Here is a 13,196-nt window from a genome sequence, read left to right as displayed (position 1 = left end):
AAAGAGAAAAATGTTACACATATTTAGAATTGAAATATGAATAGTAGTAAGAAATAAATGGGAAATCATGATTGTAAAAATGAAATGAATAATAATTGGAATATTTGTCTTTGTATTTTTGAAATCTAGACAATGATAAGTTTTTATTTTTTTTAGAAATATGATTAAGTATAAACTGTAACAATTGAAATACGTTTAATGGTATATGGTGGTGAAAGTAAAAAGGATTAAATTATAGCTTGGATAACAGCTAGAACATTTTTAAATTTAATTAGGGAAATTGTAATGATTGAAATATTTTTAATTATATATTGTGATGAAAGTAGAAATGATTAAGTTGTGGTTTGGAGGATTATATGGGCAAAACTATGAGGGTTATTGGGAGAGTTTAAGATGTGAAAATGAGTAACATATTTGGTTTATTGGTAAATATAATTAATTGATTTTTAAGAAATTGGATTGCATGGAAATAATTGGAATATTCATGTTCATATTGATTAATATACAAAAAAAGAGAGTTATATAACTAATTGATTTATATTAAAATGTTGAATTTGTATTAAACAATTGTAATATTACATAATTAACCAATGTGAGGATGGATATAAAAATAGATGACAATGGAAAGGGGTATAATATAGAAGAGAAGGGAAAAATTGAATTTGATTAAGATTAGAGATGAGGATGAAGGGTAATAATTGGTTTTTTAAAAAAAAATAGATGTGGAATAAATATGGCAAAAAGGAAATATACAAATTGTAAATTTAATTGAAATGACTAAACACTGTTTAAATTTGTGAACCAGCCAAATACTCTGTTCAAAGAAAATACATTGTATGTTTGTATGTGTGTTTGTCTAAAAAATAAAAACTTTAAAAAAAAAAACCCAAAAAAGTTAGGTGCGTCTTATACTCCGAAAAATACGGTACATCCTCTTTCATTTCTATGGTTTTACTTATCAGGGTATCATAAATATCATCGCAACAGAACAGAAGAGAATAACAGAATTGGAAGGGACCTTGGAGGTCTTCTAATCCAGCCTCTGCTCAAGCAGGAGACCTTGTATCATTTCGGAGAAGTGGCTATTACGTCTCTTCTGAAAGGTTTCCAGTGATGGAGCACCACAATGTCTGAAGGAAAGCCGTTCTGCTGGTTAACTCTTCTCACTATTAGGCTATAACAAGCAGCACAAAGTGACGAACAGGCAATAGGCAAAGTCAGTGCTAACGTGGTTAATCCCTCCACCGTTTATATACGTCAGCTCCACCCCCACAGCTCCATTATCCCTGGGACCCGCCTCTATAACCCCCCACCTCTTACGTGGCGTCGAGTGATGACACAGCCCAGCGCGCAGGGCATACACGCTGTGGGCACCACACGCAGGCCTCATCTCCCATCAAGCCCTGGCAGGCTTTGCGCCACCCAGGATAAAGCAGGGCACCGCCTCAACACCAGCAGGTACTTTTCAAGCCATGGAGGCCTTGTGCTGCTGAGTTGGTGGTTCCCGGCGCGGCGTGTGGGTATAGCCATGCCTCCGAGCTGGCGGCTCCCAGTGCAGCATGTAAGCCAGGCCCCCATGAATGTCCATCACATCTGGCAGCTCTCGATATGGGGTGCGGCCAAGGTCTCTGTGCGATTGGCAGCCCCGGTGACCGGAAGGCTGACATTGCCCTTATCAATTGCTCCTAAGTTGCATTAACAGAGGATACAATCAAGATCAAGTGAGGTACTAATAGCACTCTATAAAGCCTTAGTAAAACTGCACCTACAGTACTGCATCCAGTTTTGGTCACCACACTATAAAAAAGATGTTGAGACTCTAAAAAAAGTGCAGAGGGGAGCAACCAGGATGCTTAGGGGATTGGAGACTAAAACATATGAAGAATGGTTACAGGAACCGGGCATGGCTAGTCTAGTGAAGAGAAGGACCAGGAGAGATATGATAGCAGTCTTCCAATATTTGAGGGGCTGCTACAGAGCGGACGGGGTCAAGCTATTTTCCAAAGATCCAAGGAGAGATTCAACCTAGAAATAAGGAGGAACTTTCTAACAGTGAAAACAATCAACCAATGGAACAACTTGCCTTCGGAAGTTGTGGCAGCTTCATCACTTGAGAATTTCAAGAAAGGATTGGACATCCATTTGTCAGAAATGGTCTAGGGTCTCCTGCTTGAGTGGGGGGGTTGGATTAGATGACCTATAAGGTCCCTTCCAACTCTGTTAATCTGTTAAAAAGATTATTCATAAGGACCTGGGTACTTACGAGATCGCCTTCTGCTACCGATAGCCTTCCACCGAACAATACGCTCTCACAGAGAGGGACTCCTCAGGGTGCCGTCGATCAAACAATGTCAACTGGCGACCCCCAGGGGGAGAGCCTTCTCTGTGGGGGCACCTGCCCTCTGGAATGAATTGCCCTCGGAGATACGGATGATCCCTGACGTATGCGCCTTTCGCCGTGCCCTCAAGACGTTATTGTTCCAATAAGCTGGGCTGGCCTAAACATGAATTTTAATGATTGTCTTAGTTTTTTTAATAATATTGGAGCCAAATTATTTAATATATTTTAAATTGTTTTTAAATTTTATGTATATGTGTGTTTTATTGCTGGCTGTGCACTGTCCTGAATCCCTCGGGATAAGGGCGGTATAAAAATTTAAATAATAAATAAATAAATAAATAAATAAGTGGGAAACATTCAAGAACATTGCCAATCTTCCCAGGACTGGACATTCAAGAAAATTCACCCCAAGGCCAGACCATGCAACGGCCAGAGAAATTACTAAAAAACAAAGAGCTGTATCTCAGACTCTATTCATGACAGTGCAATTAGAAAAACACTGAATAAGTATGGTTTGTTTGGAAGGGTTGTGAGGTGAAACCCTCTTCTCTCTAAAAAAGTCATAGCAGCACAGCTGTTTGCAAAGTTGCATCTGAACAAATCACATGACTTTTGGAACACTGTCCTTTGCACAGACCAGACCAAAGGGGAGTTGGTTGGCCGTAATGCAGTGAAATGTTTGACAAAAACCAAACACAGCACATCAGCACAAGCTTCTCATACAAACCGTCATGAACGATGGTGGAGGGGTGATGATTTGGGCTTGTTTTGCAGCCACAGGACCTGGACACTTTGCACTCTTTGAGTTGACCATGAACTCATCTATAAACCAAAGTATTCTAGAGTCAAAAGTGAGGCCATCTGTCCAATAGCTAAAGCTTGGCTGACATAGGATTATGCAACAGGACAATGGACACAAAACACATCAGCAAATCTACAACAGAATGGTTGGAAAAGAAAAGAAACAAGGTGTTGCAATGGCAGTCAAGGTGAAACAAGGTGTTGCAAAGTCCAGACCTCAACCCTATTGGCGAGACTTCGAGAGAGTTGTGCATAAAAAACACCCACAATCCTCAATGAACTGAAGCAATGTTGTAAAGAAGAATGGGCCAAAATTCCTCCACAACGCTGCAAGAGATCGATAAAGTCATACAGAAAAGAATTACTTCTAGTTGTTGCTGCTAAAGGTGGTTCTCCAAATTAATAAATCATAATTTTTTTAAACATGACTTCTCTGTTTTGGCTTTCTTTTTATAAAATAAAAGATGACCTGATATAATATGTCATGTGTTGTTGTTCCTTTGTGGTTGTATTAACCTACTTTTAAGAACTTCTAAGGACCAATTGATTTTTACTAGGTCCCAATATATAAAATCATAGAAGTCAAGAAGAGTGTACTTTTTTTTCACATGACTGTTTATCTGGAAGTCCTGGGGAGAGATTATGCATTTGAAGAGATACACATTCAGAGAGAAATAATACACACATCAACAATATTTATTTATTTATTTATTTTATTTTATTTTATTTTATTATTTTATTTTATTTTATTATTTTATTATTTTATTTTATTTTATTATTTTATTTTATTTTATTTTATTTTATTATATTTTATTTTATTTTATTATTTTATTTTTATTTTATTTTATTTTATTTTATTTTATTTTATTTTATTATTTTATTTTATTATTTTATTATATTTTATTTTATTTTATTTTATTTTATTTTATTTTATTATTTTATTTTATTTTATTTTATTTTATTTTATTTTATTTTATTTTATTTTATTATTTTATTTTATTTTATTTTATTTTATTATTTTATTTTATTTTATTTTATTTTATTTTATTTTATTTTATTTTATTTTATTTTATTTTATTTTATTATTTTATTTTATTTTATTATTTTATTTTATTTTATTTCTATACCGCCCTTCTCCCGAAGGACTCAGGGCCGTGTACAGCCTAATTAAAAACAGAAAGACAGACAAAATTTAAAAATAATTAAAATTATTAAATAATAGGCCCAATTTGTAAAACCCCAAATTTAAAATCCCATTTAAAACCAATTAAAATCTTTACATTGATAGCCCAGCCTGGCGGAACAACATGGTTTTGAGGGCACAGCGAAACACACGGAGATCAGAGATTTTACGAATTTCTGGGGGCAGATCATTCCAAAGGGCAGGGGCTCCCACAGAGAAGGCCCTCCCCCTGGGTGTCGCCAGCCGACATAATTTGGCCGATGGCACCCTGAGGAGACCCTCTCTGTGGGAGCGAACTGGCCGGTGGGAGGCTACTGGTGGCAGAAGACGGTCTCGAAAGTATCCAGGTCCAATGCCATGGAGCGCTTTAAAGGTGGTAACCAACACCTTGAATCGCACCCAGAAGACCACTGGGAGCCAGTGCAGCTCGCGCAGGAGGGGTGTCACGTGGGCACAACGAGTTGTGCCCATAACCACCTGCGCGGCCGCATTCTGGACCAGTTGGAGCCTCCGGGTTCTCTTCAAGAAACCTGCCCTCTTTCAAGCTTGAAAGGAGGGCAGGTTTTGAGGTTGTACCAAGGGTAAAATATCTAGGAGTCCAGGTTGCAGAATCAAATACGAAATTGTTTCAAAATAATTATGAGGTGTTGTGGCGAGAGGTGCAGAAAGATATGGAGACTTGGAAAAAACTGCAACTGTCTCTACTTGGAAGAATAGCAGCAGTTAAGATGAATATTTTGCCAAGATTTCTTTTTTTGTTTCAAATGATTCCGGTGCTTAAAAGTGATAAACAATTGAAAGTGTGGCAAACTGGAGTGAATAAGTTTGACTGGAACGAGAAAAAACCGAGAGTGAAATTGAAAATTATGCAAGATGTTCCAGAAAGGGGAGGTCTTAAACTTCCAAACCTACAGCTATATTATGATGCAGCAGCTTTGACTCTAACAAGTGATTGGTTTGGAAGGAAAAAGACTGGAATATTGAATGTAGAAAGTTTTGATTTTGAATTTGGATGGCATGCCTACTTATTTTATGACAACAAAGTCGACAAAGTATTTAAAAGCCATATACTTAGAGACTCTTTGATGAGAGTTTGGAAGAAGCACCGATTCAAATGGGATTATAAAATACCGCTATGGCTGGATCTTGGTCATACTTTGTGGAATACAAATATGTCACTCGGGCGGGGGTTTATATAAAGAGGTTCTTTTTACAGATGCGGGCAGATGGCAGCTGAAGACACTACAGACACTGTTGGCTGAAGGGATTAATTTAACTTGGCTACAATATAATCAATTGCAATTGAGATGGAAAGAGGACCAAAAAACTGGTATTATGTTGCATGAGGAAGAATTGGTTAGACATATAATAGAGAAAGGTCCAATGCATATTAAAAGGCTCTATAATGTTTTGTTAGAAAGGGATTCAGAAACCGAATTAGTTAAAGATTGTATGATTAAGTGGGCACAAAATTTTGAAGAACCAGTGATGTTGGAAACATGGGAAAAAATTTGGGTTCAGAACGTTAAATTTACACAATCGCAGAATTTGAGGGAAAATTTCTATAAAATGTTTTATAGATGGCATTTAGACCCCAAAAAGTTGTCATGTATGTACCCTAATGTTCAGCCAAAATGTTGGAGATGTGAATGCTTGGATGCTACATATTATCATGTTTGGTGGACCTGTAGGAAAGTTAAGGCTTTTTGGATAAAAATTTGGTGGGTCATGCAGAATGTTTTGAAGAAAAAAATTCAATTCTCTCCACAATTGTTTTTATTGGGTATAGTTAAAGGTTTTACATTGGGTGAAACAAAATTGATATTGTATATGATAACAGCAGCAAGATTGTTGATAGGTAAATACTGGAAAAACGAAGCTTTGCCCACTATTGAGGAATGGACTTTGAAGATGGCCAGTTTTGCAGAGATGGCGAAGATTTCAGCATACTTAAAAGATTGTTCACAAGAGACTTATGAATGGGAATGGAAAAAGTGGATAGAATATGTTCAGAACAAATATCAAACTAGGAAGTATCAAATAGCTTTTATTTGAAAATAATGTATTAGAAATATTTTAATGTAATGAAGATAAAAAGAAAAATTATAAGGGGGAGGGAGGGGTTCAAGTTTTATACAAGTTTTATACTAAGGGGTTTTTTTTACCTGATATGAGTATATTGTATGGAAGTCTGGGGGGAGGGGAGGGTTAGGGAGGGTTAGGGAGGTTGGGAAGTTTGGGGTGGGTGGTGGGGGGGGGGAAAAGGGGTGAAAATGTAATTGTAAAACTTTTGCAATAAAAAAAAAAAAAAAAAAGAGGAGCCCCATGTAGAGAGCATTGCAGTAGTCCAGTCGGGAGGTGACAAGGGCATGAGTGACTGTGCGCAGGGCGTCACGGTCCAGAAAGGGCCGCAACTGGAGGATCAGGTGAACCTGATTAAAAGCCCCCCTGGCCACGGCCGTCATATGTTCTTCTAAAGACAGCTGTACGTCCAGGACGACGCCCAAATTGCGGGCCCTCTCTGTGGGGGGTAAGGACTCACCCCCAATAGTCAGCGATGGCACCAGCTGACTATATCGCGACACCGGGAACCACAGCCACTCGGAGGGGTTGACTCTGAGCCTATTTCTCCCCATCCAGACCTGCATGGCCTCCAGGCAGCGAGACATCACATCAAGGGCATCGTTAGGGTGGTCTGGGGTGGAGATGTACAGCTGAGTATCATCAGCGTACAGATGAACTCTCACCCCAAAACCACGGATGATCTCACGCAGCGGCTTCACATAAATGTTGAACAGAAGGGGCGAGAGGACCGACCCCTGCGGCACTCCCCATGCAAGGCGCCTCGAAGTCGACCTCTGCCCCCCTGTCAACACGAACTGTGAGCGGTCGGAGAGGAAGGAGGAGAACCACCGCAGAAAATATGGAGAAAATCAATGTCTTTCAAGCCTGAAAAATATCTCAATCATACCTTCTGCGCTAATGTTAATCAGGAACCTGATCAATTTGATGTTTGCTCATATGTTGAGATTCTAAGGCCGAAGTTCAGGTACGTGACCAAAATCACAGAAGGCATGCTTGACTATTTTTATAATTTTTATAATTTCTATATTTCTATGCCTTATGTGTCGTGTCCCAGCTGCCTCTTATGTAATGAAGCGAAAGCAAAGAAATATATAAATATCTGCTTTTCACTATGCTCAGGGTTCCTTCCTTCTTAGGAGGGACCCATCTTTATTCAGCTGAAGAAATGCGTTGGCTTATTAACAAACACACTTGAACTCTCTTTTATTTTATTGAGCCACACCTGACAATCTGCATGACACTAACTTGACAGATGTGGGGGCTTTAACTGACCAAATGAGGCCTAAAGCCTCTGCAAGATTTGAAGCACCATTTATGCCCATGGAAGCCACGAACTCCAAGTAAAGACAGAAAATACTTTCCATAACCCCTTTGGTGACATCCCAATTGAAGTAGTCCTCACTTAGTGGCTGCAATTGGGACTGGCATCTGTGTCACTAAGCATTTTATTTCCAGCTCCTTTCTCCTGGCTTGGAACCGGACCGGATTTTTCTTCCTACAATTTATTTAGATTTTAATGTGTATGTATTATTTTCTGTCTCTAAGCCGCCCACAGTTATGTCATGGTAAGGTTGGTGGCCAATACATTTTATAAATAAATAAATAAAAACAACTGAACAGTCAAAACATTCAATAGCTAGTTTTTAAAAAGTGCTGGGTTAAGCACAGTTGAACCTTGTGAATACACAGATGGGGGCACTAATAGGAAAACACGGTGCTTGTTAGCTAGAAATGGAAGCAAAACAACCCAGAAATGACTAGAGACACATAAATCCGATCTTGTTGCCCAGAAGACATCAGGTCCATAAGAGAAGAATTGAGTTGGGGGACCTTGGAGGTCTTCTAGTCCATCCCCTGTTCAGGCAGGAGACCCTATTCCATCCAGAACAAATGGCTGTCCAATCGCCCCTCAAAACCCTCCAGTGACGGAGCAGCCACAACCTCTGGAGGGAAGCCATTCCCAAAGAACCAACCTCCACTTGAAAGAGGCTTTTTCAAGCTTCCCACCAGCAGAAATTGCAGCCCCCAGTTTCCCAGCCTGCAGCACCAGTGGGCTTCCATTTGGGGAGGGAAGGAACCTGCAGCAGCAGCAGCTGAGAGGCTTCAGCCCAGTTGCTTCTCCGCTTCCAGGCCGTGGAGGGAACCGAACAGCCCGACTTGCTCCCGGACTCTCCTCCCACCTGCAGCCCTCAACTCACCTGCCAGCTGCTGCTCCGACCCTGGGAAGAGCAGAAAAGCCGCTCTGCACACCAACTTCCTCCCATCAGCCATCCGGAAGAGGAAGTTCCTCTGCGCTTCTCCTCCCATCCCCTCCTTTCTAGCAATGCAGTACTCAATGGTTTAAAACTCCTTTTTTAAGCACAATCACGGATGGCACCACTGTATTGATGGCTTTCTAGGCACAGACGTTGCCTGACCGCCATCTAGCGACAGGAGGTGGAAAAACATGCCTGTCCAGTCTCCACCAAGGCTTTCGACTCCTGGCAGCCGATCTTTGCAACTGAGCCAAGTGAAAAAGTGAAACGTGACGCTACTTAGCTTCGTTTTTGGTGCCTTTGGGTCAGTCTTGATGCCTGGCCTTGCAGTTTCCTTGGCAAAGGTTTTTGGAAGTGGTTCCCTCCTTTTCCTGCTTCGTAGGCCTGCTTACTTCCTTCCATGTGGGGATAGCTCCATTGAGGATTACACGTTGAGTACGATTTGTCAAGCAGTTAGAAACTCACTTTGTGGTGGTGCTGCCTATCCCACATTTTTCTAGGTTGGCAAGAAGTAGGTTGTGATCTACTTTATCAAATGCTTTACTGAAATCTAAGTATACTATGTCTATAGCATTTCTCTGGTTCACTAATTTAGCCACTTTGTCAAAGAATGAAATAAAGTTTGTTTGGCATGATCTGTTTTTGATCAACCCATGTTGGCTACTGGTTATAACTTGTTTGCTTCTAGGTGTTCACAGATTTGTTGCCTGGATATGTTTTCCAAGATGTTACCAGGTATTAATGTCAGGCTGATCTGTCTGTAATTTCCTGGACTAATTTATTTTACCTGTTTTGAAAATGGGAACCATATCAGCTCTTTTCCAGTCCTCAGTTATAGGTAATCCTGAATTTACCACCACAATTGAGTCCAAAATTTATGTTCTTAAGTGAGGAATTTGTTAAGTGAGTTTTGCCCCATTGTACTACTTTTCTTCACTCATTTGTTAAGTGAATTCTTACTAATCTTAAATTAGTAATACACTTATAGCACCGTCGTTAAGTGAATCTGATTTCCCAATTGACTTTGGTTTTCAGTAGGTCACAAAAGAGGATCACATGACTCTGGAATAGTCATAAATGTGAATTAGTTGTTGAGCATCCGAATGTAAATGACATGACCATGGGGATGCTACCGTGTTTTCCTGAAAATAAGACCCTGTCTTATATTTTTTTGAACCTCAAAATAAGAGCTTGGCCCTTCGGATCTTATTATTTTCAGGGTGCAGGAGGCCCTGGGCGGCCTGAGCACTCACAGCCAGGGGTCTGGCAGAGAGAGGGTCCTTCTGCGTGCCACCATCAAGCTCCTCCCCTTCTGCAGGTGTGTGTGGAACGTGAGTGGTCTGAAGGCAGCAAGGGGCACGAGCACCTTTCCTCCCTTGCTCGCGCGCCTCCCAGGCCTCACCACATCAATGTGGCTGACTTTCCATGCGGGGCTGTGGCTCCCTTTGCCCATCATCGCCTCTCTGCCCCGGCTGCCCGCAGAGCAGAGGTTTCCAGCCGGGGTTTAGAACCTGCAGAGGCAGAGGACCTGCAGCAGCAGCAGCAGCTGACCGGCTTCAGCCCAGTTGCTTCTCCGCTTCCAGGCCGTGGAGGGAACCGAACAGCCCGAGTTGCTCCCGGACTCTCTTCCCACCTGCCCTCAACTCACCTGCCAGCTGCTGCTTCGACCCTGGGAAGAGCAGAAAAGCCGCTCTGCACACCAACTTCCTCCCATGAGTCATCCGGAAGAGGAAGTTCCTCTGCGCTTTCCTCTCCTCCCATCTTTTCTAGCAATGCAGTACTCAATGGTTTAATCAATCAATCAATCAATCAATCAGGATTGAGTTGGAAGGGACCACGGAGGTCTTCTGTTCCAACTCCCTGCTCAAGCAGGAGACTATATCATTTCAGACAAGTCCATTTTTAGATTTATTGCTTGGATATGTTTTCCAAGGTGTTAGGCTGTTTTGTCTGTAAATTCCTGCAGGTTTTTTACCTCTTTAAAGATGGGAACCCTATCAGCTCTTTTCCAGTCCTCAGTTACAGGTAGTCCTGAACTTACAACCACAATTGAGTCCAAAATTTATGTTGTTAAGTGTAAAACTTATTAAGTGAATTTTGCCCCATTTTATGACTTTTCTTGCCACATTTGTTAATGAATCATTGCTATTGTTAAATGAGTAACACTGTTGTTAAGTGAATCTGGTTTCCCCATTGAGTTTGGTTGATAGCATGTCACAAAAGGGGATCACATGACTCCGGGACACTGCAACCGTCATAAATGTCAAGCATCTGTATGTAAATAACATGACCAGGGGGATGCTACAATGGTAATAAGTGTGATAAATGGACATAAATCACTTTTTTCAATGTTGTTGTAACTTCGGTCACTAAATTAACTATTGTAAATTGAGGTCTACCTCTAGTTCCCCGTGCTCCAAGGACTTTGAAACATATGTTACAATGGTTCTGAAATCACATTTACTAGTTCCTTCAGAACTCTGGCTGCAGTCCGTCCTGACCCAATGATTTGAATTGGTCTAGAGCAGCGATGGCTAACCTTTTTGCCATTGCATGCCAGGAGAGGGGGGGAGCAGGGGAGGGTCGTGCGCGTGTGTGCCCACACTGATAATTCTATGCGCTGTGCCCTGCGCATGCGCACCTAACCCCCACCCCACCCCCGCTCTTGCCACGTGATGGCCTGGTAGGCCCGTTTTTCTTTCTTACCTGGTTCCAGGTCCTCTCTATTTATCTGGGAAGGGCAAAAACAGCCTTTCTCACTCCCTTGGAGGCCCTCCAAAGACCTGAAACAGCCCATTTCCCAATTCCAGGTGGGACAGGAAGTAACTTTTTTGCTGTCCTCGGCCTCCAGAGCCTCTCTAGGAGTTTCTGGAGGCTTTGGACAGCAAAAAACATCACTTCCTGTCCCACTGGGAGTTGGGAAACGGGCCGTTTCAGGACTTTGGAGGGCCTCCGAGGGAGCGGGAAAGGCTGTTTTCGCCCTCCGCAGATGCATAGAGAGGATCTGGAGCCTTCTCCACGCCCCCACCCAGGCCCTCCAGAGGCAGGAAACAGCCTGCTTCCCTACTTCTGGTGGGCCCAGAAGGCCCGAAAATCAGCTGGCTGGCAAGCATGTGCACGCCAGAGCTGAGCTGGCGTGTCCACTGATATGGCTACTGGCACGCGTGCCATAGGTTCGCCATCACGGGTCTAGAGCTGACAGGTGTTCTCTTACCTTATTTTTCCATATTTTAATTTGCATTCCTAATCTGACACTTATGATTCTGTTTTTGATAAGTTGTGTCATGTTTCCTTTTTGGATAAAAACACATGTAAAGTATCTTCTTTGTACCTTCTCCTCCCTTCTTATACTCCTGTGAATTAGGGAGGTGTCTGTCTGAGTCTCTTCTGAATAGGATCCGTGTGCTATGGACTTGGGAGATGCTTTCTCCTCACCTCTTTAGTAATGGAGTTTGCATATCTCCCAAGCAGGGGTGGGTTCTATTTACCTTTACTACCGGTTTGCAATGGGAACGTGCATGTGCTTCTGCACAGACGCAGATTGTCCATCATGACATCCGGATGGGTGGGCGGAGCTTCCCGCCACTTTTACTACCAGTTCACAAGAATGGGACCGAACCGGGAGCAACCCACCATTGCTCCTAAGGCCATTTTCTTCAGTCTGAGCATAGGGAGGGCATTGGATAGGGTGGATATTGTGCTGGGTTAAGAGCAGGGAGGTACAGTTTGTGTTCTCCACTCAGTCATGAAAAGTCCCCAGTGATTATCCACACAGACCATTCAGTTACATTCACTAGTAAATATCTGAGGTGCTCCTGCACCCCAAAAGTTGTATAGACTTCTTAAAGTCTTGTTGTAAGTAAACATTGACCAGAAGCTGAATTGGGCCTGCATGGGCACAGGGGGAAGAATCAGACAGGAATTTTTGGACCAGTGGATCAAAATGTTTAATATTCCCTGACCATATCTCACAGAGAGCATAGTTGCCCTGCTGATCTTGTAAAGGTGAAGGTTCCCTGCACACATGCGTGCTAGTCGTTTCTGGTTCTAGGGGCGGTGCTCATCTCCATTTCTAAGCCGAAGAGCCAGCACTGTCTGAAGACTTTTTCCGTGGTCATGTGGCTGGCATGACTAAGCATGGAGCGCTTTTACCTTCCCACAAAGTGGTCCCTATTTTTTTACTTGCATTTTTTTACGTGCTTTCGAACTGCTAGTTTGGCAGTTTGGAACCATCTCTGGGTAGCACGAATGAAGCTGGCTCCCTTTGAGCCTCTGACCCACTGATTCTCCTGGGTCTTAAATCCTTGGCAGACACGGGAAATCAGTCATAAAGTTTGGGGATGTAGAGAGGTTTTGATCTCCACTGAGTCACCCCTAAGAAAGTGCAGAAATCTATACATCAGCTTTCTGCAAAGTAGTGCCCTCCAAGTCTTTTGCCCAAACTGTTTGGGAATAATAAATCTAACTCCTGTGGAGATTGGGAAGGCTGCTCAGAGCAAGTCTTCCCTCTAGTGAGATTTAGGCTCTGCAA

General features: G+C 42.0%; 2 protein-coding genes across 2 annotated transcripts in view; one reads left to right on the top strand and one right to left on the bottom strand.

The window, feature by feature from the left end:
- LOC139313469 (zinc finger protein Xfin-like) overlaps positions 1 to 2,868 on the bottom strand; it is a 36,644-nt gene extending 33,776 nt beyond the window's left edge. The window contains exon 1 of the mRNA XM_070939073.1: positions 2,264 to 2,868. The gene's annotated coding sequence lies outside the window, so the exon portion shown is untranslated. The remainder of the gene's footprint in view (positions 1 to 2,263) is intronic.
- The window catches only part of LOC139310059 (uncharacterized), a 649,177-nt gene that overhangs the window by 293,383 nt on the left and 342,598 nt on the right, over positions 1 to 13,196 (top strand).

The sequence above is a fragment of the Pituophis catenifer genome, unplaced genomic scaffold (assembly GCF_029215685.1).
Source record: "Pituophis catenifer annectens isolate HBS135680 unplaced genomic scaffold, rPitCat1.0.hap2 SCAF_2, whole genome shotgun sequence".
Taxonomy (NCBI): domain Eukaryota; kingdom Metazoa; phylum Chordata; class Lepidosauria; order Squamata; family Colubridae; genus Pituophis; species Pituophis catenifer.
Note: the sequence above shows the minus strand (reverse complement) of the source record. Positions and strands in the feature narration are given on the sequence as shown.